General features: G+C 41.6%; 1 long non-coding RNA gene across 1 annotated transcript in view; it reads right to left on the bottom strand.

Moving 5' to 3' along the window:
• The window catches only part of LOC309631856, a 916,236-nt gene extending 889,030 nt beyond the window's left edge, over positions 1–27,206 (bottom strand). The window contains exon 1 of the long non-coding RNA XR_014246617.1: positions 23,036–27,206. This is a non-coding gene — a long non-coding RNA (uncharacterized lncRNA). The remainder of the gene's footprint in view (positions 1–23,035) is intronic.
• Between the last annotated feature and the right edge of the window lie 780 nt (positions 27,207–27,986).

The raw sequence follows: 27,986 nt of genomic DNA, 5'->3' as shown, positions 1-27,986 counted from the left end.
TGGCTGAGCGTTTTCTCAGGCCATCTGGTGACAGCAGAGTGTCTGCGTGAGGAAGTAGTAAAATGAAAATCCACACGTGGGATGGGGGGTGCTTGGATATCCAAGTTCTACCACAGAAAGCAGGGCACAAATTGGAAATTTAGGCCTGCCAGCATTTCAAAAACTAAACACGGCTATGGTAAAAGGGAATGTGAGTATCTGAGTTGGGGAGGAAGGCGAAAGTAGAAAGACAGTGTAATGAAAGATAAACACCAAATAGCATCTGAGGGTGGAAAGCCTTTTATCCCCTCTCTCAGGTTGTTTTTCTCCTCTGGCTACTAATTTGTTGCTTGTTTGGTCTATGATTGGTCACCACCTTCGTGCTCTCTATTTTTTTCTTTTGCATTTTCCTTCTGCGAGTTTATACAAATGTACCTGGAAAATAACATTACAATTTAAGTGGAAAATCATTACAAAATGGAGAAGCATAATGTCTTACAGTTTTAACTGGTGTTGTTAGCAAGCATGTCCATAGAAATATCAGAATGACAGAATAGGAAAATAAATGCCTTGTAATCGATAAATAGAAGGAAAGTGGCAAGGGTGTTCCTCTCCTGCTTTCAAGGAAAGAAGGTCTGGCCACTGCAAAGAATGAAAAAATATGTATCATCAAAAAGCGTCTCCTCTTAATGAGAGAGACTCTCTGATTGTTCTGTTTAGCTGGAGCAGCAAGACCATTGTTCACATTCCCCTTGTCTCGTTAACATATTGCTGTTACCGCCCTTACAATTTCCGTGGAGAAGTCCACAGAGTACTCCCACTGGCCTGAGTTCAGGGTAGGATAGAGTAACCAGAGCATGCTACCTCATCTCTGAAGACATCTCCTGGGGGAAACTTTGTTGCTCTGGAATAACCTGACTGAAATGAGTCAACTCTGATGATACTGTTTTGTCAGGAAAATGGCAAAAAATGAAACAAGAAGAGATTACACTATTAGGATCAAATCCCCTGGGCTAGACTTGTTTAAAATAGAGAAGGATATCAGTGGACACAGATTTGGACCTCTTTATCTATCATCCCTGTGACTGACAGAGCAAGGGGTAACATGCATATGATATGCTGTTAGAGCTATCTAATCAGTAAAGAGATTTAGGCATCTTTACCTATTATCACCTTGACTGACATAGCAAGGGATAACAGGACTAGAATATGCTATGTTAGATCGAGCCATTGGACCACCACCAAACAGGAAACTGGCAGTTGGTTTATAGAATGTTGGGTTTTCTTGTCTGCCTCGAACAGCAAACCCTCAAGTGAAAACAAAATCTTTGTATTATCCTACCAACAGAACTTGGCGCTTTGGTTCCAAATGGAATAGCATCTTTTCATGGGAAAGTAGTTGTCTGGTTTTGAGCCTGCTTTCCCAGAGGTGGCTAGGTTTGCATCATGGAGTTTTGCTCTTTAATTTCCCCAAAGTTGAGTCTCAGGAGTCTGAGGTTTTGAGTGGAGGAATTTACATTCCCTCACCTTCCCTCTGTTACCAGTTTCAAAGATGATGCCAAAGAGAAGCTAGCAGAGGGACAAAGGGGGAGGGGGGAAATGAGTGAAACAAAATGGATTATGAATTTGAAAATTGCCAATTATCTTGTATCATACAGCTCAGAGCCCTGGCACAATGATCAGCCACAATCCAGATTTTTCAGCTTAAATGGCGTTACATTCAAGCAAGCAAATTAACCATAAAATAGAGGGGGTAAAAAAAACAAAATATCCCAAGAAAGAATAAACTGCAGATAATAAGCACCAATCTGGTGTTGAACGCAGCCCAAGACACCAATTGTTTTAAGTCACGACAAAGACAGCTGAAAGCTCATCTTGTGGATACAGAGCGAGGATGATTGCCTGCCGTGAGTATCTTCTCTCACAAATAACAGTTTTTTCGCTCTTAATTTTCTGCTAAATTGGAAGCTAACTGCTTCCCACATTGTCATCGGAACACCTGCAGCTGTGCTGGATTTCTGCACACCATTTCTTTGAGGTAAAGCAGCACTCCACTTCCTGCAGCTCCTCATTATGCCGAGGGCTCCCTTTCACTGCGCTGCAGCACTAATGATTCAGGCAGGCTGGTCAGTCATTAAGTGACAAGCAAATGATACCGTGTGCAACATGTGAGTCATCGGTCTGAACAAATGAAATCACAGACTTGCCTCTCCCATCATTCATTTCACAAACAGTAGCAATGCGCCGCACAGCAGGTAGTTCAGTTTAAAACCAGCCTTGTAAAACAAATTTCCTGCAGCCGTTTAAGTGAGCGGTGATGGGCTGGAGGCTTCAACTAGTGGATCATGCCCAGAGGAGTTAACAAAGGTTGGGGAGGAGGGAGACAGGGAGGGAGGTGCTATGAGGAGAGAGCTTCGTACATACATTAGAGTAATTAAGGGTTTCGTGTCTTATTGCTATGTTTTTCCTTTGTATGGATCTCAGAAATGACTGTTGCACGAGCAGACCCAAAACAGACAGCATCCACTTCTCTGTGACTTGTCAGGAGGTAGCTGTTAAGAGACTGAAGCAAAGTTCCCAAATAAATATTCTAAATTCGGAGTTGTGAAGACATCATAGTAAATCAGATGGATTGCTAGGAAGCGAGTGATGCAAATCATGGTGATTAAAAAAAAACTTCATGGCTTTTATTTTTGCAGTAGAACCCCTTTTGACTCATCAATTATTTTGTGAACAGTGCAGCTGGCTTCTACTAATAGAAACCCAACCTCCATGCTAAAGCTTAAAACAGGTTCAAATAGCACCCCCCAACCAAAAAAAAAGTAAAATTAGAGAAGATGACAAGAAAATCCACGTAGTCCCAAACTTTGTACCTTTGGGCCTCTGGCTACTGGACCCCACTCCTTGCCAGCTGGGACAGGGAGAGTGGCTGCTTTCTTTGTGGGACTGGGGTCTCCACTCAGGTTTTACTCCCAGGGTCAAGCCCACTGGCTCCCTTTGGGCCGAGGCCCTGGCAGGTAAGGAAACAGTAGCGTTTTGGTTTAAAGTGTGTTCTGAGTCTTTCATAGCTACAGTGTGGTCTGTGGGAGGACTGCCTTGTATTATGAGTGCCCGTCAGCTGTGTTCTTCCCACACCATCAGGGACAAAACTAACAGGGTCTCGTAGCTGGCACCTCTATTTTTCCTCTCTTGTGTAATCTCCATTTTGGCTCCAAACTTCCTCGTCATGTCCTTGTAGGCAACCTGTGAAAGCTCCCAGAAGAGGGCCTGGGCAAGGTGGCTTGACAGGAACCCACACAGCCTGCGCACACTGACAAGCTAGGCAGGGCAGGGAAGACAGAAGTCCGCAGGTGGGGTGCTCGCACAGCACCCCCAACCCAGGACTGGGTTTGCATCGGCCTTAGACACTCAGACAAAACTGTGTCTCCACAGCCTCCCTCTGGCCCTGACACACTGTGGAACACAGAACATGTTATAAGGAGTGAAAGGAAGAATATTCCTCAGTCAAGAAAACTTGAGGGGGCTTCCCTGGTGGCGCAGTGGTTGAGAATCTGCCTGCCAATGCAGGGGACATGGGTTCGAGCCCTGGTCTGGGACGATCCCATATGCCGTGGAGCAACTAGGCCCGTGAGCCACAACTACTGAGCCTGCGCATCTGGAGCTTGTGCTCCGCAACAAGAGAGGCCGCGATAGTGAGAGACCCGCGCGCCGCGATGAAGAGTGGCCCCCGCTCGCCACAACTAGAGAAAGCCCTCGCACAGAAACGAAGACCCAACACAGCCAAAAATAAAATAATAAATAAGTAAAATAAATTTTAAAAAAACAAAACAAAACTCTACAGCATGAGTTTAAAAAAAAAAAGAAAGAAAACTTGAACTCCGTTAAGTCTCTTTTGGGTGAGGCCACTGTTCACAATCTGGGACACCTTTGCAAATGGCTCTGACTCACTAACTAAAGTTATTGCAATAAGTCAATATAACAAGGTATTCCTGTAAATGGATGATAAGGTCTCCTTGCCAAAGGACATTATCCCTTCAACCCCATCTCCGTCTACGTCCAGCCATAGATGAGTTTACCAAAACAAGACCGGTGCCAGACTGTCTTTGATTTGCAAGAAGGGTACACAGATTTTAAAAGTTTTCAGTAGAATATCATTGAATTCCCACATGCTTATTGTAGATAAATTGAACAGTTCAGAAGACTGTATTAAACACTCCTCTGCGTTCGCCTTCACTGGGGTATAACCACTGTTATAAGGGATGTTGTGCATGATCCCACACATTTTCTATGCTTATACTAACATTCACGCGGATGGAATCACACTCCACGCCCTATTCTGCAACCAACGCAGTGGCCACCTTTCCATGTCAGCACATGTAGATTCATCTCATTCCTTCTAACATCCGCAGAATACTGTGGCCTGTGGGTACATTCATTTATTTAACCAATCTTCTACGGAAGGACAATTGGGTTGCTTCCAACGTTTAATCTATTGAGAATGATGTGGCACTGAAAATTCTTGTACATATATCTTCACGCATTTGTGTGACTAGAATTTGTAACGTAGTCCTAAAAACAGATGGTACAATCTGTTTGTACATGGTACAAATGGTACAATCCTTGCCAATCTGACAACTGATTGTTTTTCACATTCAGTCTTATTTAATGGAATATGAGGTTGAGAATCATTTCCTGTTTCAAAGACGTTTGCAATTCTTTTTTTCTTGATCTTGCTTATATGCCCATTTTCCAGTTAGGTTGATGGTCTTTTTTAGTGATCTATAAACACACTTTTTTATGCATGTTTATCTAGCATGTGTTACAAATACTTTTTGTGGTCACTTTTGGCTTTTTTATAATGATTTTTGTCCTAAAGAAATACTTGGGATTTAAGCAAATATTATGACGCTTATCTCTTATGACTTTGGGGATTTTCATTATGTTTGAAAAGTCCTCTCCACTCTAGTATTGTAAGACTCTTCACTCTTTTTTTAGAATGTTTATGGCTCCATCTGGGATGAACTATAGTTAAGGGAGTGAGAGATCCAGCTTCACTCCATTTCCACCTGGATAGCCACTGTCCCAACACCATTTGCTCAGGGGCAATGTGACCTCTCCAGACTGTCATCTCATAGAAAAGTATGTTTTGCAAATGAAGAAACTGACAAAGGATTAATCTCCAAAATTTACAAGCACCTCATGCAGCTCAATATCAAAAAAACAAACAACCCAATCCAGAAATGGGCAGAAGACCTAAATAGACATTTCTCCAAAGAAGATATACAGATTGCCAACGGACACATGAAAGGATGCTCAACATCATTAATCATTAGAGAAATGCAAATCAAGACTACAATGAGATATCATCTCACACCGGTCAGAATGGCCATCATCAAAAAATCTGCAAACGATAAATGCTAGAGAGGGTGTGGAGAAAAGGAAACCCTCTTGCACTGTTGGTGGGAATGTAAATTGATGCAGCCACTGTGGAGAACAGTATGGACGTTCCTTAAAAGGCTAAAAATAGAACTGCCATACAACCCAGCAATCCCACTACTGGGCATATACCCTGAGAAAACCATGATTCAGAAAGAGTCATGTACCACAATGTTCATTGCAGCTCTATTTACAGTAACCAGGACATGGAAGCAACCTAAGTGTCCATCAACAGAAGAATGGATGGGGAAGATGTGGCACATATATACAATGGAATATTACTCAGCCATAAAAAGAAATGAAATTGAATTATTTGTAGTGAGGTGGATGGACCTAGAGTCTGTCATACAGAGTGAAGTAAGTCAGAAAGAGAAAAACAAATACCATATGCTAACACATATATATGGAATCTAAGAAGGAAAAAAAAAAGAGGTCATGAAGAAACTAGGGGCAAGACGGGAATAAAGACACAGACCTACTAGAGAATGGACTTGAGGACACGGGGAGGGGGAAGGGTAAGCTGTGACAAAGTGAGAGAGTGGCATGGACATATATACACTACCAAACGTAAAATAGATAGCTAGTGGGAAGCAGCCACATAGCACAGGGAGATCAGCTCGGTGCTTTGTGACCGCCTGGAGGAGTGGGATAGGGAGGGTGGGAGGGAGAGAGACGCAAGAGGGAAGAGACATGGGAACGTATGTATATGTATAGCTGATTCGTTTTGTTATACGGCAGAAACTAACACACCATTGTAAAGCAATTATACTCCAATAAAGATGTTTAAAAAAAAAAAAAAAGTATGTTTCAAGCCTGGCTGCTTTCATCGCAGACCTAGGCACTAATATTCAAAGCTACATATTCATAAGTTCTGTCCTTAAATGCCAACGATCTAAACTTAATATAAGCAAGATGTTTTAAACTTGTTTTAAGATCCTGGGACTTTTCATTCCTGCTGGGGCTGTTTTGCCTCCTGGTTCAAGAATGGACTATTGCCCACAGTCTCATATTCAGCACGCTGAAATGCAAACAGCTCCGGAGGCCCACAAGGTTTGCTTTTCATTTGCTTGATTTTTAATTCGTAAAACCTAAACCTAACCATCATGAAGCTATTTATAGTTTCTATTCTCTTTAGTCCGAATATCTACCTTTTGCTTCAGACCTTAACATACGGGATGCACAGTCTATTACTCTTGTAAAATTGAAGAGAAGGAACTTCAAAAAAACATAGCTGGTTCTAAGCATTTCGGAAAGGGAACTGTCCTTCTGGTAAGAGTCATTTGTTGTCTCCCGCAGGGATAAAAGTTTGCCAAAAAAGGGAGAAGAATGGAGTGTAGGGAGGGTTAATGGAAAGGAAGAGGGAGAGGATGAAAGTTGTGAGAAACCTGAGCTGAGAGGAGGAAATGCTTTCATGGACAGCGCTTCCTATTTAAAGCCGCAAGCCTGCTTATCAATCAGACTTCAAGCTCAGTGACATGGAGTCTGAGATTTTATTAAGTGAATATCCGTCAGGAAGCCACTCAGATCCGTTGCAAACAAAAAACCCTAAAAGGTCTTGAGATTTTGAACACTGTCAAAATGAAAAAAAAAAAAGAGGTCATGATTAATATTACAGTGACTAACAAATAATGTTGTGTTTCTGCTTTTCTTCAGTGATCTTGCAGTACTTCTTGGTACTCTGGGATGAGGTTTCATTTCTGTCAAAGGAAGAAGATTCTCCCAGACACATTTTAGACTGAGCTTTTTAGAGTCATGGCATAGGAAACCAGAACTCTCTTGGCTATGGCTATTTGATCTAAAGGACCAGAAACAAAACAGGCAGTTGGCCTTTTCATAGTTGAAACCAAACAGAAGTAATGTCCCTTAGTATCCACAGGTGAGCCCACGGATATCAAAAACCCGAGGATGCTCAAGCCCCTTATATAAAATGTCATAGCACAATGAATACAATTGGAAGGAAAGATCTAAGAGTTCTCAACCCTGGTTGCACATCAGAGTCATCTAGAGGTATATTTAAAATATGAACTGCAGAGGTACTTCTCCTCAAACTTAGATGAGATCAGAATCACCTGGAGCTTTGGTTTATGGAGTTAAACCACAGATCCCGGGTCCCACCTGCCGAGCGTCTGATTCAGCAGGTCTGGGGCAGGGCCCCGAGAATATACAGTTCTGACAAGTTCCTGGGTGCTGCTGGTCCGGGGACTTCACTTTGTGCTCTTGATTTAATTAGTATGTGGTGTGACTTGAGTATTATTCATTTTTCAGAGTTCCCGAGGTGATTCAATGTGCATCCAGGCTGGAGAACCACTGAGCCGGGCAAGAAGCCTTTCCCTATGCACACCTGACCAACACGGCCTGCATTTTTCTTCCACACAGGAAGGAGACAGTCCTCCGTCTCCTTCACGTCGTCAGTACTTTTTACCTAAGGGGATAAGGTTCACTACACAGTTCCAGAGAAAGCAGCAAAATGGCTTTGTTGAATACAAATATTTTCCAAGGACACAGATTACTAGGTGATCAGGATATGACTGGGAACAGATTTGGAAATGTTAAGAAAAATCTAATTTAAAACATATCTTTTTTTTTTTTTTTTTTTGCTTAGAAGCATAAGTAAAGAGAGAGTTGGGTCCCTTATAAAATGGATATTGATAAACCATAATGGAAAAGAATATGAAAAAGAATGTATATAAAACTGAATCACTTTGCTATACAGTAGAAATTAACATGACATTCTCAATGAACTATACCTCAATAAAATAAATTAAAAAAAAATACAGTAAAACAGGTGGGAGAAAAATGGATATAGAGAACTTACAATGGGCTACTGCTTAAGGGCCCACTATAATTTGGAGCATAGCCCTGTGCTGTGTGAAAGTAAATTTTGCTTCAAGTTGCAATGAAGGAGAAGCTCCAAAAACGGCGCAAATGATACCCTTAGAAAAGAAATTGCGTAGTGATGACTGTCAGTTCATTTCTGGAAACCCAATAATCTACTCTTATGAAAAATCTTTTAATAGCATTGTAAAGATGAATGTCAAGGGCGAGTGAGGCATTTGCTTTGTTTGAAATTTCACGTTAACCCACGATTTTTTTTGTCTGTTTATTTCTAGCTGTTGGAAAAGGCAGGAGACATCCTCTGGCATGTTAATTCACTCCCTGCAGTCCGTGACACTAGATTGGTTTGATTCTCCCTTATCTGTTGATTTTTTTTTTTTTTTTTTTGAAATAGTCTCTGGCAACATTGCTTGGCTCTGGGAGAATAGCCCCTTGATGCTGCCGAAAAAGAAATCTGGGAATTTTCTGATCTGCCTTTGTTTGTTTTCCAAATCTGCTTCGAGGACATGTGGAGTTGGTACTGATGGAGCATGAAGGCGGAAGTTAGAGAATACAGACTTTGCTGTATGAAACGGAACAAAAGGAAGCAAGTCCGCAGAATTCATCAATACTGCAGGACTAGTTTGCTTATTTCTGCACTAGCATCCTTATTCACATGCTCACAGCAAGCCTTCCCAAGTCTGCTGCACATTCTATTTCACTGCTATGTAGTCTACGCTCAGGTGAGAACACCAACCCTCACGTGTATTAGCAAGAAGACCAGAGACAACAACAAAGATTGATGTCTGGCTTTACAAGGAAAGGCTGCATTTAGGTAAAATAGGCAAGACAGGAGTGCCTCTTAATTCCTTCTCTAATGTATCCATAGCTAATTGTGCCCAAGACACTGGGGTTGATTCAATTCCCTCACTTGGTTGATTTTTGAGACAGTGTTTCACTGCCCAAGCGAAAACAGACTTAGTTTTGTTTCTTTGGGCCTGAAACAGCTAGAAACCTAAGAGATGGGGGAATTTAGCATTTAACCGCTTTTCAGCCTTTACCTGTCTTCTTGGATGATAACACACAAGTCCGTGCACTCAGGGCAGAAGATAGGGGCAGTATTCCTAATCGATTATCATCAACCCCTCATTCAGTGGCCAGCCATCTCTGCATAGGATTTCCTTTTACCTGCCTCCACCTAATTTGAGGCTCATTTTGTCACTCACGCCACCTCTGTTACATGGATAGGAAGGGAAAGCAAAGAAGGTAAAATGCAAATCACTCAGTTTTGCAATTTGCTGGTTGGAGGTTAGAGGCAGCATAAAATAAAGCTTGACGTTCAGAAGTCAAGTTACAATTTGGTAACAGATCAGAGCTCTAGTTTCCTACCCATTCTTAGGTATCACACTCGGCAGCGGAGGACAGTAGTCTGGCCGGGGCTTTCGCCATCCTCACAGGCTGGTCACGGTAAAGCCCTTAGGGGCTCTGATAGCGGGGAAGGGCAGCTGACTATGACGAGTTCCTTCCTGAATCCCTTTTGCTTTCGCTCCTTGCTACCCACCCACGTTGGCATGTTGTGAGCTGGGCTGACCATCAGGGATTCGGATGCCCCTTTCTCTGAGTCCCAAAAGCCATTAGAGGCCGTCCTTCAAGGTAGCCATCCTCCCCATTCCAGAGCCCACAGCACCTGCCACCAGCCACATTCTCTTAGAAAACCCTCTGCTTCTGCCCTTCTGTCAATTTCCAGGCTTCTCCCGGCTATATGAGCTTTGACCCATTCTCCAACAGATTCCTAATTCCCTGCGCTGTGTATCTTCCAAGCCTTTCTCCCCAATAACTCAGGCCCTCATCCCCAAAGGGCTGTGACTTGCTTTATCATCATGTTCACCTTAATATATATCATGACACATCTGCTTCTTCCTTTTGACAAAGCCCAGAGTCAACCTGGAATAATGGTCATTTACGAAAGGTAAACATGATGCTTGCTGCTTAGTGTACAGAACCTGGAACTTCCCACTAAGATGGCTATTTGATACATAGTAACTGCCTAAGGATGAGAATCAGGCATAAAAGACCCATACAAATCAGTTAGGAAAAGACAAGCAATCCAAAAGAAAAAGGGGCAAGAGGAAAAGAAAGGATCACTGAAAAAGAGAAAACTTGAAGTACCAATAAACATCTGAGAGGAAACAACCTCACTAGTAAGCAGGGAAATGAAAATAAAACCACTATGAGATTAGTAAAATTTTAAAAGTTTGATCATATAAAATATGGGGATGGGGGGCAGGGGGAAATGAATATTCTCAGGTCCTGCATGTAAGCAGGACAATGTACATTGTCCAGCCACTCTAGAGAGGATACGCCAATGGGCAGGGAGGGTGATGGTGTACTTGACATACAGCCCAACATTTTATCCCAAAGTACATATCCTAGGGAAAGTCTTGTAGATGTACACAAGACATTGTTTACAAGGATGCTCATCAAAACATTGTAATCGTAGAAAGAAAGGCAAACATTCTAAATATTTATCAATAGGAAACAGAAATAAATCATGGTATATACTCATATAATGGAAGAGTCCACAGCATTTAAAATGAATGATGTAGAGGTACCTGTCTCAATATAGATAATTCCTGAAAACACAATGGAATATAATACAATTTACCTAGATTCTAAAAGCAAAACACAAAATACCACAACTATGTATACTATTTATAAACGCATGCCTATGTAGTCAAAGTATTAAAACATAGGCAGAAAAGGGAAACATTGACACTGATACTGTGGTCACCTCTGGAGAGAGAGGGACGGAGACATGGAAAGGCTGAGCGCTGCAATGGAAGCTTCAACTATATCCAAAAGGTCTCATTACTTTAAAAAATGAAGCAACATGGCAAGGTGTTTATGTTTATTAAATATGGGTGGGCCTAGATATGGGTGCTTTTAGTGTATCTGAAATATTTCTCTTTTTTGAACCATTATTATCATAATAACTTCCGTTTTATCAAGAATGGATCTTTAACCTCTTGACATGAGGGGTAAACATAACAACTAAACTCTGAGTTTAGTCTTGGACTCTTCTCTGGGGCTCTTACATGAAGCATAGGAATAGAACCCAAAGTCGTAAAATGGACGAGCTGGACGCAGAGAGGACTTTGGACCAGCAAACTGCTCCTCAGGCTAGGGCTACAAGTCAGTGCTGAGACTCTTCCAGAAAGCTCTTTTTGTTTGATTCTCCTTTAAATGCTACATAGGAAGAAACAAAAGGAGATGCCCCCCATAGCTTTAAGTCAAACCCTTAATTTTATTTGAATACCGTTTTTTGTCATTTAATTACTGCCATTGTTTTCTTTTCTTTTCTTTCTTTCTTTGTAAGCTTCTAGATTGCTGTGTAATTTTTGTATCTACACGGATTAGACTGAGAGTGCAGGAAGACCCAGCCACAATTAAGGGCAGAACAGAATCTTCCACTTTACATCCATCTTCCCCAATTTAAAAAATGACATTTTCTGTTTTCTAATCATACATTGTTGGCTTCCAGCTTTTCACTTTAGACAAATATTTTCTGCTCAAAACCTGCTGCAATGAATTTGCAGCCTCTCAAGTAAATGTGGATTTGCGTTGACAGGTCATCTCCAGAATTCACTGGCATTTTTGCTCTGGATCCACATCTAGGAAGTGGGGACCATATGAGAAATTTCTCCCTCAGTCAGGGCTTTCCTCGGGAGTTTTTGTAGGACCTCCAATTAGAACTTGTTATAGATTTGGGAAGACCTCCTTGCTGCACCTAGATGTCTTTTGTTGCCTCGCTGGCCTTGGAGGCTAAATTACCTTTAGAGATGTAGCTACAGCAACAATGGGTTATCAGTCAGAATCTAGAAAACAGGTGACATACCTAAATTTGGGGATTTCAGGAAAGTTTGATACAGGCACTGTTTACAAAGAGGTCATCAGGGTAAAGGAGACCATAAGACTAGTGATCCTGGGGCTGTTACCACACCTAGGCTTCAACAGGCAACGAGGAGGGGTTGGTTATCTATAGCCAGAGAGAAGTGGGTGGAACAGGTAGCCGACAGGACATGTGACAAAGGCACCACTGCACGGAAGAAGCTTGGAAATAAATACCCAAATCACGGGTTTCCCTGGTGGCGTAGTGGTTGAGAGTCTGCCTGCCAATGCAGGGGACCCGGGTTCAAGTCCTGGTCTGGGAAGATCCCACATGCCGCGGAGCAACGGGGCCCGTGAGCCATAATTACTGAGCCTGCATGTCTGGAGCCTGTGCTCCGCAACAAGAGAGGCCGCGATAGTGAGAGGCCCGCGCACCGTGATGAAGAGTGGCCCCCACTTGCCGCAACTAGAGAAAGCCCTCGCACAGAAATGAAGACCCAACACAGCCATAAATAAACAAATTAAAAAAAAAAAAGCAAACCTTTAAAAAAAAAAAAAACCCAAATCGCTTCCTCCCCTATGTATACTATTTATAAACTTCCTCACTTCCTCCCCTCCCTCCATTCTCTTACTGGTGCTTCCCATTGGCCATAACCCAACTGGAACCAGAAGGTACAGAAACTCATTGATTCAGGTCAGCCTTCCTGAGCAGAGAGTAGGGCTAAAAGGTGGAGTGGATAGCCAGCACACCAGCCTACCCAGAAAAGGCCTATACATGCACTTAGGTGTCTACATGTTGAACATTCCACATAGGCTAATATGCATTAGAAATTATTCCAAGGATAGGACAGTCTCCATTTGGGTGGTTCGGGCAGTCAAATTCCTCAGGCAATTTACATATCATTTGGAGATACTCTGATTCCCAACTTACTCCACTAGTGGGACTCAATAATCAACCGGCTCAATATTATGCTTTGAGTGTATACATAAAGATGATTCATCACAGGAAGGGGCAACGTTTTGCACTTACCAACAATGTAATAAAATAAGAACAAATGCAACTGGAAGTAATAACAGCCGATTTTTGACATCAAAAAAAAAGTCTTTTTTTTGTACTTTTGTGTTCTGTAGAACATTGATAGTAATCTTCCTATTGACAGAGGAGATGTCTGGATCATCAAAGAAAAAGTATATTATGTTCTCTCTGATGTGAAGATTTAGTAAAACTGCTATGGGTTTCACATTAGCATACATTATTAAATTTGAAAGAAAAATGACTGGCTGCAATATATATTACTTCCATATGAGAGGTATTACTAAGATGAGTAAAGGCACAATTCCTGTCCACCAAGAGAAAAACAAATGGTCCTATTCTGCAACAAGGAAAGTAATATCCTAGACACAGGTGGAGACATAACTACAGCCATACCCTACCCCCTTGCTGGCCCTGTCTGAATCCTTTTCCATTTAAACCTCCTTCTTGCTGAAGTTAAATAACATAATACACGTGTTTCATGCTTATCAGCATCCTGGCACATAGTAAGTGCTCAATAAATGCCAGTAGTAATAGTAGTAGTAAAAAATAAAATTAAAAAAATACCAAGAAAGTTCATACAACATTCAGAAGAAAGCTCATTTGTAGTTAGAAAATCCAGAAAATGTATTATTAAATTAACATATGAGATGGCCTCAGAGACTGAGTAGATTCTAACAAGTGAAAAAGAGAGTAAGATTGGCACAGAGTATGGGGTTGACTGAATAGCATTTGCGAAGGTAGTAACGGTCATGAATGAGATTCAGGTACATCTGTCATAATCTTGGGCAACAGAGTTTGGACTTCATTAAGTTAACATGGGAGAGCTATTGAAGGAATTTGGGAGGGGATGGCAATAATAATAATAAAAAAAACAAGTAGCTTACATTTACTGAGCACTTCCTATATATCAGGCACTAAGCCCTATACATGTGTTCATTCACTCATCCTTACAAACATCCTATGAAATAATTGATTTTAACCACTACACTGGGTTAGGTGCTACAGGTGATTTCAAGATTACAGATTATCTCTGAATTCATTTACACACTTGTTAAGGGAGGAGGGGGAGGGGGTGTTTTCACAGAATTTTAGAATGTTAGAGTTGGGAATTGCCTTAAAGTTATTAATTCACTTACGTTTCCCAATAATTCCATGAGGTAGATCCTCTTATTATATCAACTTACAGACAAGGGAACTGTAGCAGAGGGAGTTCAAGTAACTTACCTGGATTCACACAACCAGCAAGTAGTAGTACCGAAGTATTTGATTTCAGGTAGTTTAACTTCAGAGTCCTAACTCTTGACCTCCACGATGCTACTCTCTCATACATAACAGACATCCCTTGTAAACCTGTTAGCGTCCTTAACTGGGTTAAAACCTGGGGCTATAGAGATAGATGGGAAATAGCTCTTGTCTTCAAGGAAATAGGGTTTAGGGTTTCACAGAGAAGAATCAAAGCCATAGACAATTGCAGTGATTATGATAAAAGCTATGGTGGAGGCCCTCACCAGGGGATGTCGGGACTCAAAACTGGGAGTTCACTCTTTAGAGGGTTCAAAGTAGGCTTCCCATGGGAGGTGGCCAATAACTAGGTCAGGAAGACTGTGCACTGGCCTGGCAGGAGTCAGAAGAACTCATCTGGCAGGAAGGCAACATTTGCAAAGATAAAGAGGCGTGAGAGGACATGGCGGGTCAGGAAACGGCTGGGGTTGGCCATGGAGATGAGGAACGGCACAGAGGGGAGATTCACAGGATCTTAGAATTGGGTTGGTTGGAAGCATACGTAAACAGGAGGGTGGCAGGATTCTGGTCTGATGCAGTGGGGTAGAAAGTCAGGCGAGCCACAAGGATAAGGTTGGGAGGCATAAAGGTTTAGAAGAAGGCAGTCCACAGGGAAGGCCAGTGAGGTGAGTTTCAGACACAGTTACTTGAGGGAGGAGCGGGGCTTCCTGGTGGAGGTGAATGCAGTAGGCAATTGGAAGTAAGGGTCAAAAGGTAAGAAAACTGACATTTATTGTGACTTTCAGTGTCTGGAATAGTTGTCTGGAATGTATCATATTATTTAATCATCATCAAAGTTAAACAGTTCCACACCTACAAGGTGGTTTGGGGATGTCAATGTAAAAAAGCCTTTGGAACTCCGTGACGGCATTTCCTCAGAAACAGAACAAGAATTTTGGAATTTGGTCTTTTTTTTTTTTTTAATTATTTATTTATTTATGGCTGTGTTGGGTCTTCGTTTCTGTGTGAGGGCTTTCTCTAGTTGCGGCAATTGGGGCCACTCTTCATCGTGGTGCGCGGGCCTCTCATTATCACAGCCTCTCTTGTTGCAGAGCACAGGCTCCAGACGTGCAGGCTCAGTAATTGTGGCTCACGGGCCTAGTTGCTCCGCGGCATGTGGGATCTTCCCAGACCAGGGCTCGAACCCGTGTCCCCTGCATTGGCAGGCAGATTCTCAACCACTGCGCCACCAGGGAAGCCCTGGAATTTGGTCTTTTGAGGAGGGATTTGAGTTAGGGAACAATGAAGCAAATTACTCAGGATAAGACATTTTGGTTAAAAAAAAAAAAAAGCAATTGTACCTCTAAAGGGAAGAAAACAGTGTCTTTAAGTATGACTTTGTGCTGGCTCTGAAGGCAATTTAGAAAGACATCTCTTGTTTCCTTAAAATGATATTTGCTAAATAGGATTGCCAAAAGTGGTAGATAACAGGTAGGCTTAGATGGAGAAGAGGGAAAGTAAATAAGTCCGTGGTTTCATTTCCAGGCCAATCAAGTGCAAGTTTCTATGAAGAGCAACCAATTTGCAGGCCCAGGATGAGGGTGAGGCAAGAAAGGTACCGAGGGACCCTGAGAGTGAGTGTCTCCTTACATTTTGTGCCATAGATGCCTCAACTCAGCCCTACCTGCTCTTGACCCTGGTGATCGGATTGAGAATCGTACAGAGGCTGAGTAAGCAGTAGGCAGCACTGAGGCCAGGGGAGGAGAGAGCGAAGGGGCCAAGTCGAGCCACTCACAGGTATTCCTGAAGCCCTGGGGTCACACGACAAGCACCTCACCAGGGTTCAATCCTGCCTGAACACTGGAATCATCTGCAGAACTTGTAACAAAACCAACGCCTAGAGATCTTCAAGATGGCGGAAGAGTAAGATGCGGAGATCACCTTCCTCCCCACAAATACATCAGAAATACATCTACGTGTGGAACAGCTCCTACAGAACACCTACTGAACGCTGGCAGAAGACCTCAGACCTCCCAAAAGGCATGAAACTCCCCACGAACCTGGGTAGGGCAAAAGAAAAAAGAAACAACAGAGACAAAAGAATAGGGACGGGACCCGCACCAGTGGAAGGGAGCTGTGAAGGAGGAAAGGTTTCCACACACTAGGAAGCCCCTTCACGGGCGGAGACTGCGGGTGGCGGAGAGGGGAAGCTTTGGAGCCACGGAGGAGAGCGCAGCCACAGGGGTGCGGAGGGCAAAGCGGAGAGATTCCGGCACGGAGGATCGGTGCTGAGTAGCACTCACCAGCCCGAGAAGTGTGTCTGCTCCCCCGCCGGGGCGGGCGGGGCTGGGAGCTGAGGCTCGGGCTTCGGTCGGATCGGATCGCAGGAAGAGGACTGGGGTTGGCTGCATGAACACAGCCTGAAGGGGGTTAGCTCACCACGGCTAGCCGGGAGGGAGTCCGGGAAAAGGTCTGGAGCTGCCGAAGAGGCAAGAAACTATTTCTTGCCTCTTTGTTTCGCGGTGCGCGAGGAGAGGGGATTAAGAGCGCAGCTTAAGGACCTCCAGAGACGGGCGCGAGCCGCGGCTATCAGCGCGGACCCCAGAGACAGGCATGAGACGCTAAGGCTGCTGCTGCTGCCACCAGGAAGCCTGTGTGCGAGCACAGGTCACTCTCCACACCTCCCCTCCCGGGAGCCTGTGCAGCCCGCCACTGCCAGGGTCCCATGATCCAGGCACAACTTCCCTGGGAGAACACACGGCGCGCCTCAGGCTGGTGCAATGTCACGCCGGCCTCTGCTGCTGCAGGCTCGCCCCGAACTCTGTACCCCTCCCTCCCCCCGGCCTGAGTGAGCCAGAGCCCCCGAATCAGCTGCTCCTTTAACCCCGTCCTGTCTGAGCGGGAACAGACGCCCTCAGGCGACCTACCCGCAGAGGCGGTTCCAAAGCCAAAGCTGAACCCCAGGAGCTGTGCAAACAAAGAAAAGAAAGGGAAATCTCTCCCAGCAGCTTCAGGAGCAGCGGATTAAATCTCCACAATCAACTTGATGTACCCTGCATCTGTGGAATACCTGAATAGACAATGAATCATCCTAAAATTGATGCAGTGCACTTTGAGAGCAAAAATATATATATATATTTTTCATTTTTCTCTTTTTGTGAGTGTGTATGTGTATGCTTCTGTGTGTGATTTTGTCTCTATAGCTTTGCTTTTACCATTTGTACTAGGGGTCTTTTTTTTTTTTTTTTTAGTATAGTTTTTAGCACTTGTTATCATTGGTGGATTTGTTTCCTTTTTTCTTTCTTTTTTAAATTACTTTTAAATGTATTATTTTTAATAATTATTTTTTATTTTAATAACTTTATATTATTTTTTCTTTCTTCCTTTCTTTCTCCCTTCCTGCCTTCCTTCCTTTCTTTCCTTCTCACTTTTCTTTTGAGCCATGTGACTGACAAGGTCTTGGTGCCCTGGCCGGTTGTCAGGCCTGTGCCTCTGAGGTGGGAGAGCCCAGTTCAGGACATTTGTCCACCAGAGACATCCCAGCTCCACGTAATATCAAATGGCAAAAGCTCTCCCAGAGATCTCCATCTTAACGCTAAGACCCAACTCCACTCAATGACCAGCAAGCTACAGTGCTGGACACCCTATGCCAAACAACTAGCAAGACAGGAACACAACCCCACCCATTAGCAGAGAGGTTGCCTAAAATCATAATAAGGTCAGAGACACCCCAAAACACACCACTGGATGTGATCCTGTCCACCAGAAAGACAAGATCCAGCCTCATCTACCAGAACACAGGCACTAGTCCCCTCCACCAGGAAGCCTACACAACCCACTGAACCAACCTTAGCCACTGGGGGCAGACACCAAAAACAACGGGAACTACGAACCTGCAGCCTATGAAAAGGAGACCCCAAACACAGTAAGTTAAACAAAATGAGAAGACAGAGAAACACAGCAGATGAAGGAGCAAGGGAAAAACCTACCAGATCAAACAAATGAAGAGGAAATAGGCAGTCTACCTGAAAAAGAATTCAGAGTAATGATAGTAAAGATGATCCAAAATCTTGGAAACAGAATGGAGAAAATATAAGAAACGTTTAAAAAGGAACTAGAAGAAATAAAGAGTAAACAAACAATGATGAACGACACAATAAATGAAATTAAAAATTCTCTAGAAGGAATCAATAGCAGAATAACTGAGGCAGAAGAACGGATAAGTGACCTGGAAGATAAAATAGTGGAAATAACTACCAGAGAGAAGAATAAAGAAAAAACAATGAAAAGACTTGAGGACAGTCTCAGAGACCTCTGGGACAACATTAAACACACGAACATTCGAATTATAGGGGTCCCAGAAGAAGCAGAGAAAAAGAAAGGGACCGAGAAAATATTTGAAGAGATTATAGTTGAAAACTTCCCTAATATGGGAAAGGAAATAGTCAATCAAGTCCAGGAAGTGCAGAGAGTCCCATACACGATAAATCCAAGGAGAAACATGCCAAGACACATATTAATCAAACTTTCAAATATTAAATACAAAGAAAAAATAGTAAAAGCAGCAAGGGAAAAACAACAAATAACACACAAGGGAATCCCCATAAGGTTACCAGCTGATCTTTCAGCAGAAACTCTGCAAGCCAGAAGGGAGTGGCAGGATATTTTTAAAGTGATGAAAGGGAAAAACCTACAAACAAGATTACTCTACCCAGCAAGGATTTCAATCAGATTAGACGGAGAAATTAAAAGCTTTACGGACAAGCAAAAGTTAAGAGAATTCAGCAGCATCAAACCAGCTTTACAACAAATGCTAAAGCAGCTTCTCTAGGCAGGAAACTCAACAGAAGGAAAAGACCTACAATAACAAACCCAAAACTATCAAGAAAATGGTAATAGGGACATACATATTGATAATTACCTTAAATGAAAATGGATTAAATGTTCCAACCAAAAGACATAGACTGGCTGAATGGATACAAAAACAAGACCCATATATATGCTGTCTACAAGAGGCTCACTTCAGACCTACAGACAAATACAGATTGAAAGTGCGGGGATGGAAGAAGATATTCCATGCAAATGGAAATCAAAAGAAAGCTGGAGTAGCAATTCTCATATCAGACAAAATAGACTTTAAAATAAAGACTATTACAAGAGACAAAGAAGGACACTATATAATGATCAAGGGATCAATCCAAGAAGAAGATATAACAATTGTAAATATTTATGTACCCAACATAGGAGCACCTCAATACACAAGGCAAATGCTAACAGACATAAAAGGGGAAATCGACAGTAACGCAATCATAGTAGGGGACTTTAACACCCCAATTTCACCAATGGACAGATCATCCTAAACGAAAATAAATAAGAAAACACAAGCTTTAAATGATACATTAAACAAGATGGACTTAATTGATATTTATAGGACATTCCATCCAAAAACAACAGAATACACTTTCTTCTCAAGTGCACATGGAACATTCTTCAGGATAGATCATATTTTGGGTCACAAATCAAGTCTTGGTAAATTTATGAAAACTGAAATCATATCAAGTACCTTTTCCGACCACAACGCTATGAGAATAGATATCAATTACAGGAAAAAATATGTAAAAATTACAAACACATGGAGGCTAAACAATACACTACTAAATAACCAACAGATCACTGAAGGAATCAAAGAGGAAATAAAAAAATACCTAGAAACAAATGGCAATGAAAACACGACGACCCAAAACCTATGGGATGCAGCAAAAGCAGTTCTAAGAGGGATAAAATTCTACCTCAAGAAACAAGAAACATCTCAAATAAACAACCTAACCTTATACATAAAGCAACTGGAGAAAGAAGAACAAAAAAAACCCCAAAGTTAGGAGAAGGAAAGAAATCATAAAGATCAGATCAGAAATAAATGAAAAAGAAATGAAGGAAACAATAGCAAAAATCAATAAAACTGAAAGCTGGTTCTTTGAGAAGATAAACAAAATTGATAAACCATTATCCAGACTCATCAAGAAAAAGAGGGAGAAGACTCAAGTCAATAGAATTAGAAATGAAAAAGGAGAAATAACAACGGACACTGCAGAAATACAAAGGGTCATGAGAGATTATTACAAGCAACTATATGCCAATAAAATGGACAACCTGGAAGAAATGGACAAATTCTTAGAAAAGCACAACCTTCCGAGACCAAACCAGGAAGAAATAGAAAATATAAACAGACCAATCACAAGCACCAAAATTGAAACTGTGATTTAAAATCTTCCAGCAAACAAAAGCCCAAGACCAGATGGCTTCACAGGTGAATACTATCAAACATTTAGAAAAGAGCCAACACCTATCCTTCTCAAACTCTTGCAAAATATAGCAGAAGGAGGAACACTCCCAAACTCATTCTATGATGCCAGCATCACCCTGATACCAAAACCAGACAATGATATCACAAAAAAAGAAAACTACAGGCCACTATCACTGATGATCATAGATGCAAAAATCCTCCACAAAATACTAGCAAACAGAATGCAACAGCACATTAAAAGGATCATACACCATGATCAAGTGGGGTTTATCCCAGGAATGCAAAGATTCTTCAATATATGCAAATCAATCAATGTGATAAACCATATTAACAAACTGAAGGAGAAAAACCATATGATCATCTCAATAGATGCAGAAAAAGCTTTCGACAAAATTCAAAACCTCTTTATGATAAAAACCCTCCAGAAAGTAGGCATAGAGGGAACTTACCTCAGCATAATAAAGGCCATATATGACAAACACACAACCAACATCGTTTTCAATGGTGAAAAAGTGAAACCATTTCAACTCAGATCAGGAACAAGACAAGGTTGCCCACTCTCACCACTCTTACTCGACATAGTTTTGGAAGTTTTAGTCACAGCAATCAGAGAAGAAAAAGAAATAAAAGGAATCCAAATCAGAAAAGAAGAAGCAAAGCTGTCACTGTTTGCAGATGACATGATACTATACATAGAGAATCCTAAAGATGCTACCAGAAAACTACTAGAGCTAATCAATGAATTTGGTAAAGTAGCAGGATACAAAATTAATGCACAGAAATCTCTTGCATTCCTATACACTAATGATGAAAAATCTGAAAGAGAAATTAAGGAGACACTCCCATTTACCACTGTAAAAAAAGAATAAAATACCTAGGAATAAACCTACCTAAGGAGACAAAAGACCTGTATGCAGAAAACTATAAAACACTGATGAAAGAAATTAAAGATGATACAAACAGATGGAGAGATATACCATGTTCTTGGATTGGAAGAATCAACATTGTGAAAATGACTATACTACCCAAAGCAATCTACAGGTTCAATGCAATCCCTATCAAACTACCAATGGCATTTTTCACAGAACCAGAACAAAAAATTTCACGATTTGTATGGAAACACAAAAGACCCCGAATAGCCAAAGCAATCTTGAGAAAGAAAAATGGAGCTGGAGGAATCAGACTCCCTGACTTCAGACTATACTACAAAGCTACAGTAATCAAGACAGTGTGGTACTGGCACAAAAACAGAAATATAGATCAATGGAACAGGACAGAAAGCCCAGAGATAAACTCACACACATATGGTCACCTTATTTTTGATAAAGGAGGCAAGAATATAAAATGGAGAAAAGACAGCCTCTTTAATAAGTGGTGCTGGGAAAACTGGACAGCTACATGTAAAAGAATGAAATTAGAACACTCCCTAACACCATACACAAAAATAAACTCAAAATGGATTAGAGACCTAAACATAAACTCAAAATGGATTAGAGACCTAAATGTAAGGCCAGACACTATAAAACTCTTAGAGGAAAACATGGGCAGAACATTCTATGACATAAATCACAGCAAGATCCTTTTTGACCCACCTCCGAGAGAAATGGAAATAAAAACAAAAATGAACAAATGGGACCTAGTGCAACTTAAAAGCTTTTGCACAGCAAAGGAAACTATAAACAAGATGAAAAGACAACCCTCCGAATGGGAGAAAATATTTGCCAATGAAGCAACTGACAAAGGACTGATCTCCAAAATTTGCAAGCAGCTCATGCAGCTCAATATCAAACAAACAAACAACCCAATCCAAAAATGGGCAGAAGACCTAAATAGACATTTCTCCAAAGAAGATATACAGATTGCCAACAAACACATGAAAGGATGCTCAACATCACTAATCATTAGAGAAATGCAAATCAAAACTACAATGAGATATCATCTCACACCGGTCAGAATGGCCATCATCAAAAAATCTGCAAACGATAAGTGCTGGGGAGGGTGTGGAGAAAAGGGAACCCTCTTGCACTGTTGGTGGGAATGTAAATTGATACAGCCACTATGGAGAACAGTATGGACGTTCCTTAAAAGGCTAAAAATAGAACTGCCATACTACCCAGCAATCCCACTACTGGGTATATACCCTGAGAAAACCATAATTCAAAAAGAGTTATGTACCACGATGTTCATTGCAGCTCTATTTACAATAGCCAGGTCATGGAAGCAGCCTAAGTGTCCATCGACAGATGAATGGATAAAGAAGATGTGGCACATATATACAATGGAATATTACTCAGCCATAAAAAGAAACGAAATTGAGTTATTTGCAGTTAGGTGGATGGACCTAGAGTCTGTCATACAGAGTGAAGTAAGTCAGAAAGAGGAAAACAAATACTGTATGCTAACACATATATATGGAATCTAAAAAAAAAAAAGGTTATGAAGAACCTAGGGGCAGGACAGGAATAAAGACGCAGATGTAGAGAATGGACTTGAGGACACGGGGAGGGGGAAGTGTAAGCTGTGACGAAGTGAGAGAGTGGCATGGACTTATATATACTACCAAATGTAAAATACATAACTAGTGGGAAGCAGCCGCATAGCACAGGGAGATCAGCTTGGTGTTTTGTGACCACCTAGAGGGGTGGGGTAGGGAGGGTGGGAGGGAGACGGAAGAGGGAGGAGATATGGGGATATATGTATATGTATAGCTGATTCACTTTGTTATAAAACAGAAACTAACATACGATTGTAAAGCAATTATACTCCAATAGAGACGCTAAAAAAAAAAAAGAAAAACAAAAAAGAAACCAAGGCCTGGATGTCCCCCTCCATAGGTTCTGATTTCACTGGTCTAAGGCTCAGAAACCTGGTATTCTTCAACTTTCCCAGGTGATTTTAATATTCAGATAGGGTTGTGAAAGTCTTACTTAGAAACGAAGACAACTACAAGCAGCAGGGATAAAGGAAAACATCAGATCCATAAAAATGTCAAGTTCATGGCTTAAACCATCCAAATCTTTAGTTATTGGTAGTCATTATAACTTATTAGTAATATTATAATAATTCTCTTATAAGGCAATACCTGCTTTGTTCGCCAACATAACCATCCAGGATGAGGGGGCTTGGCCCACTTAAATACAAAACGTATGTCCATGAAAAACACAAAACTACAAATCACCCCTAGGAAGATAGGGAGTGCTGGATTAAATAAAATCAATTTCACAAAACTGAGGAACCTTCGTGAAGACTCTTGAATATGAATTCCGTTAGCAATGGCTAGTACAGGGCAAAGGGGTTAACAGGATGGAAGTGTGGACAAAAGCAGATTGAAAAATGTTTATTAGAAACATGTGGGCAACCTTCAAAAGATAATCCAGCTATTTCCATGAATCCAGCTCTTGGCTATAAATTACAGAACGAAGGAGAGAGTAGTATTTTCAAGTAAGTACAGTTCAAAAGAAGAGAATTCCCACCCAAAATAAAAAGAAGAAACCTACCCTCCTTTACTTGCCATCTTCATGGAAAGTTTTATGCTTTTTTTTGCCCCCTTTCCTTCTCTCCTTGTCTCCTGACACCCTCTAATTAGTATTTCTGCCTCTGGCACCCGTGCTTGCTGTAGGTGGCTGGTGTGACATCGGATGCCTGCCCCTGCAGTGCGATTAGGCACCCTGTGGCGCACAAACAAAAAAAACGAGAAAGCCTGACCCAGCTATTTTCCTATGAATAGAACGTGCTTTCTTTATCAAGATAAAAGATATTTGTGTGTGTCTATTTGTATAGAGATGTGCTATACATATAAGCATAAATATAGGGGATTTTGTGCATGTGTATTGCATGTGAGCTTCTTAGTCTACATAAAAGGTTCAGGGTCAGAAATATTTTGGTGTGTCCTCAAATAGGACTGGAAACTCCTGAAAGACTAAACATTTGTCCTTCAAGTTTGAAAGACTAAAAGAAGAGCATGAAAGTTTCTAAGCAAGCCAGAGTTGAGTGAAACTTTCTTGATCCTGAGATTAAGAAAGGTCCCAAGAAATAGTTAACTCTCCTTCCTCAAACTTCTTTAATGACATCTTAAGGTGGAACGTCTTCCTGTGCCTTGGAGACAGAAATCTGTGTCCCTGCACTTTTAGTCCTCTCCCACCTCCAGTGTAAGATGGAAAGAACTTATTTTCCACGGCCAGATATCCAATTAGTATTTATCGAGTGATTACCAAGGACTGAACATTCTGCCTCTTTGATCAAAGGGCATTTCAGACCTCACTGAGGTTTATTTTCCAGAGAGTTATAACCACCCTACTGTGAGTGCTGTGATGCTGAAAGGTGATGGTGGTGGATGGTAATAATCATTGATGAAAAAATGGTGCTGCAGAGGACGATTTGCAAGGGGACAGTCTTCATGGGGGTGGTGACATATTTTGGAAAGTCCCAGTATTAATGCTGAAGGATTAGTGTTAGGGCCAGGGTAGTCAAAACATGGTGGCTAGTTAGACCTATCAAAGCCCACTCAACTCTCTAAACTTTAATTACGGATGCACTCTGCTACAGTCCTTACTGATGACCCAGACCTGGAAGGTAGGTTGCCCCCTTCTCCCAATGTCTGTCAGACCCTCGAGCTGGGAACTCTTTCATAAGGACACTAATCCCAATCATGAAGGATTAGCTCCACACTCATGGTCTAATCACCTCCCAAAGGCTCCACCTCCTAATACCACCACCTTTAGGGTTAGGATTTCAACAAATGAATTTTGGGGGGACACAGATATTCAGACCATAGCAGAAGATATCAGCTCTAGTGCCTGGAGCAGAGCAGGGTAGCCAATTAATAAATGTTGAGCAAGTAAATGAATGGGTGTATCAACCACCTTAAGCCTGCTATGGGTTCAGAGAAGGGGAAATCGCCAAGAGTTAACACAGAATGGATTGTTTTAATGGACGAGATGGAAATCCTTATGGAAGAATGAGTTGGATTGAATAGATAGGGAGGATTTATGGCGGTGGGGACTGCGGAGAAGTATTCCATTTCAAAAGGACAGCATGAGTGTAGGAGTTCAGACACATCCGGCTGACAGTTGAGAGGAATGAGAGCTTCCTAAAAAAACAGATACAAGGGCTCATTTCCCCTGTAACCACCACATACAATTTTGCCAACAGAAAAAAACCAACTTTACTTTCCAATGTAGGGGAAAGGAGTGACATAGTGAATTTTAGGAACATCTCAGCTATTATTAGTTATGTAAGCCATTACCTTTTTGAGTTCACAGTCTTTAGCTGTGAGTACTCATGTGAGTTGACTTCCCATGAAAGGCCTGACATTCTAGATATAGCTCTGAACACATTCAGAGCCTCTGAATTCTTTGAGGTGAGAGAAGAGAGTTTATTCTGACAATTCCAGATGAACATGAGGAAACAATGCCAAGCATGGATATGCTAAAAGCCAGGGACCACAAACTCAAATGCCTTCTGGGGCCAGGCAGGTAAGGTGTGAGCGAAGCTGACAAGGTGTAAAACAGTAAGAAATAGCATAGGCATGTGTCTTCTAGACAGTGTGCAGCTCTTTTAAAGCATTCAAACTAACTTTTAAAATCCACTTAGCTGGGACTTCCCTGGTGGTGCAGTGGTTAAGAATCTGCCTGCCAATGCAGGATACACGGGTTTGAGCCCTGGTCTGGGAAGATCCCACGTGCCGCACAGCAACTAAGCCCGTGCACCACAACTACTGAGCCTGCGCTGTAGAGGCCATGAGCCACAACTACTGAAGCCCACACACCCTAGGGCCCACGTGCCGCAACTACTGAGCCCCGGTGCTGCAACTACTGAAGCCCGTGCTCCGCAACAAGGGAAGCCACCGCAATGAGAAGCCCGCGCACCGCAACGAAGAGTAGCCCCCACTCGCCACAACCAGAGAAAGCCCACGTGCAGCAATGAGGTCCCAACACAGCCTAAATTAATAAATAAACAAAATTTTTAAAAAATCCACTTAGGTAACCAAAGAGATTATCTGTGAGCTGAACCTCTGGTTACCAGTTTGCAACTCACAGACCAACAAAATACCTATACGCCATTGATATGTCCAAATAGCCTAGAATGCTTAAAAGTTTAACCGAATAAAAAGGTCTGTGAGACAAGGGATCTTTGTTTGTTCTCTGATGCATCCCAAGTGCCTGGACCAGATGCTGGTGCGTGATAGGCACTCAATAAATGTTTGCTGAATGAATGACTAGCCAATGTCCCAGAGACATTTCATATTTATTATCAGAAAAGAACTCAGTGACCACGAGGTTAGGTGTCTGGATAGATAAAAGGAAGATTGTTCTGTTTTTCTCATGCTTCAAATTTAGTTGTGGCTTTATTGGCTGAGAACCTTGGAAACTTTGATAATTAAACAGATCCCAGTCCTCCATTTCAGTGGGGAGAAACTGTCTAGGACCTGTACACTTTGACAGTCTCCCTTTGAGCTACATTCATAGAAAATGTATTCAATACCAATTAGACTATGCAGGGAGATGTAAAGAGCCATTAAAACTACACCGACTCAAAAGTCCATGCTTTTATAACCCAGAAGGTGATGAGATCAAACACTCTTAAAATCAAAGCTTGCTAAACTTTTTAAATGTAATTTCTACATAGGGATTATTGTGGTTCACAGGGGAAACTGGGGTATGGAAATTATTTCCTTATATTCTCAAATGGTGGGTAGCAAGGATGGTGGGTAGCAACTATATCCAAGACCTAAAAGTCACCTTGTTTGCATCAACGTGACTGAAAGAGTCAAGGATGGACTTAAGGATTCTAATTCTGCGTCCACTACCAACTAATGTGACCTTGAGCAAGCTGGTTTATCTCCAAAAAAGGTAAAGACCATAACCTGAAATTGATCTCTGGAACATAGCTTATATTTAAGAATGAATCAGTTTGCAAATTACTCTACCTTAGACATAAAAAAATACTAAGTTCTAACAACAGAAATGAGCACAGTTGCATAGTTTCATTAATGAAATGAACAAGCAAAAACATTGAGGCAGTTACTGTGCATTCTATCAGCATCACAAAAGGACTCTATAAGGCTATGCCTGAAAAGATAGACTACTGGCTCACCTGTCAAAACTGGACTCCACTCCATTCTTTTGTGTTTTAACAATGCACTTTCTATCATTTTCAGTGTTACTTCTTGGCTACGTATTTGAATATTTTTTTAGTCTACCACAACTCTACTTTGTGCACCTCACCAAATAAAGAAAACGAGGTAAAGAAAGTGAGGCACACTCTTTAATAAAGACTGTTCATTTACCGTCTAATTTTTAAAAGAAC

Source organism: Balaenoptera borealis (genome assembly GCF_965194805.1).
Source record: "Balaenoptera borealis genome assembly, chromosome: 7".
Classification (NCBI taxonomy): Eukaryota; Metazoa; Chordata; class Mammalia; order Artiodactyla; family Balaenopteridae; genus Balaenoptera; species Balaenoptera borealis.
This window is presented reverse-complemented; position numbering and strand designations above follow the sequence as displayed.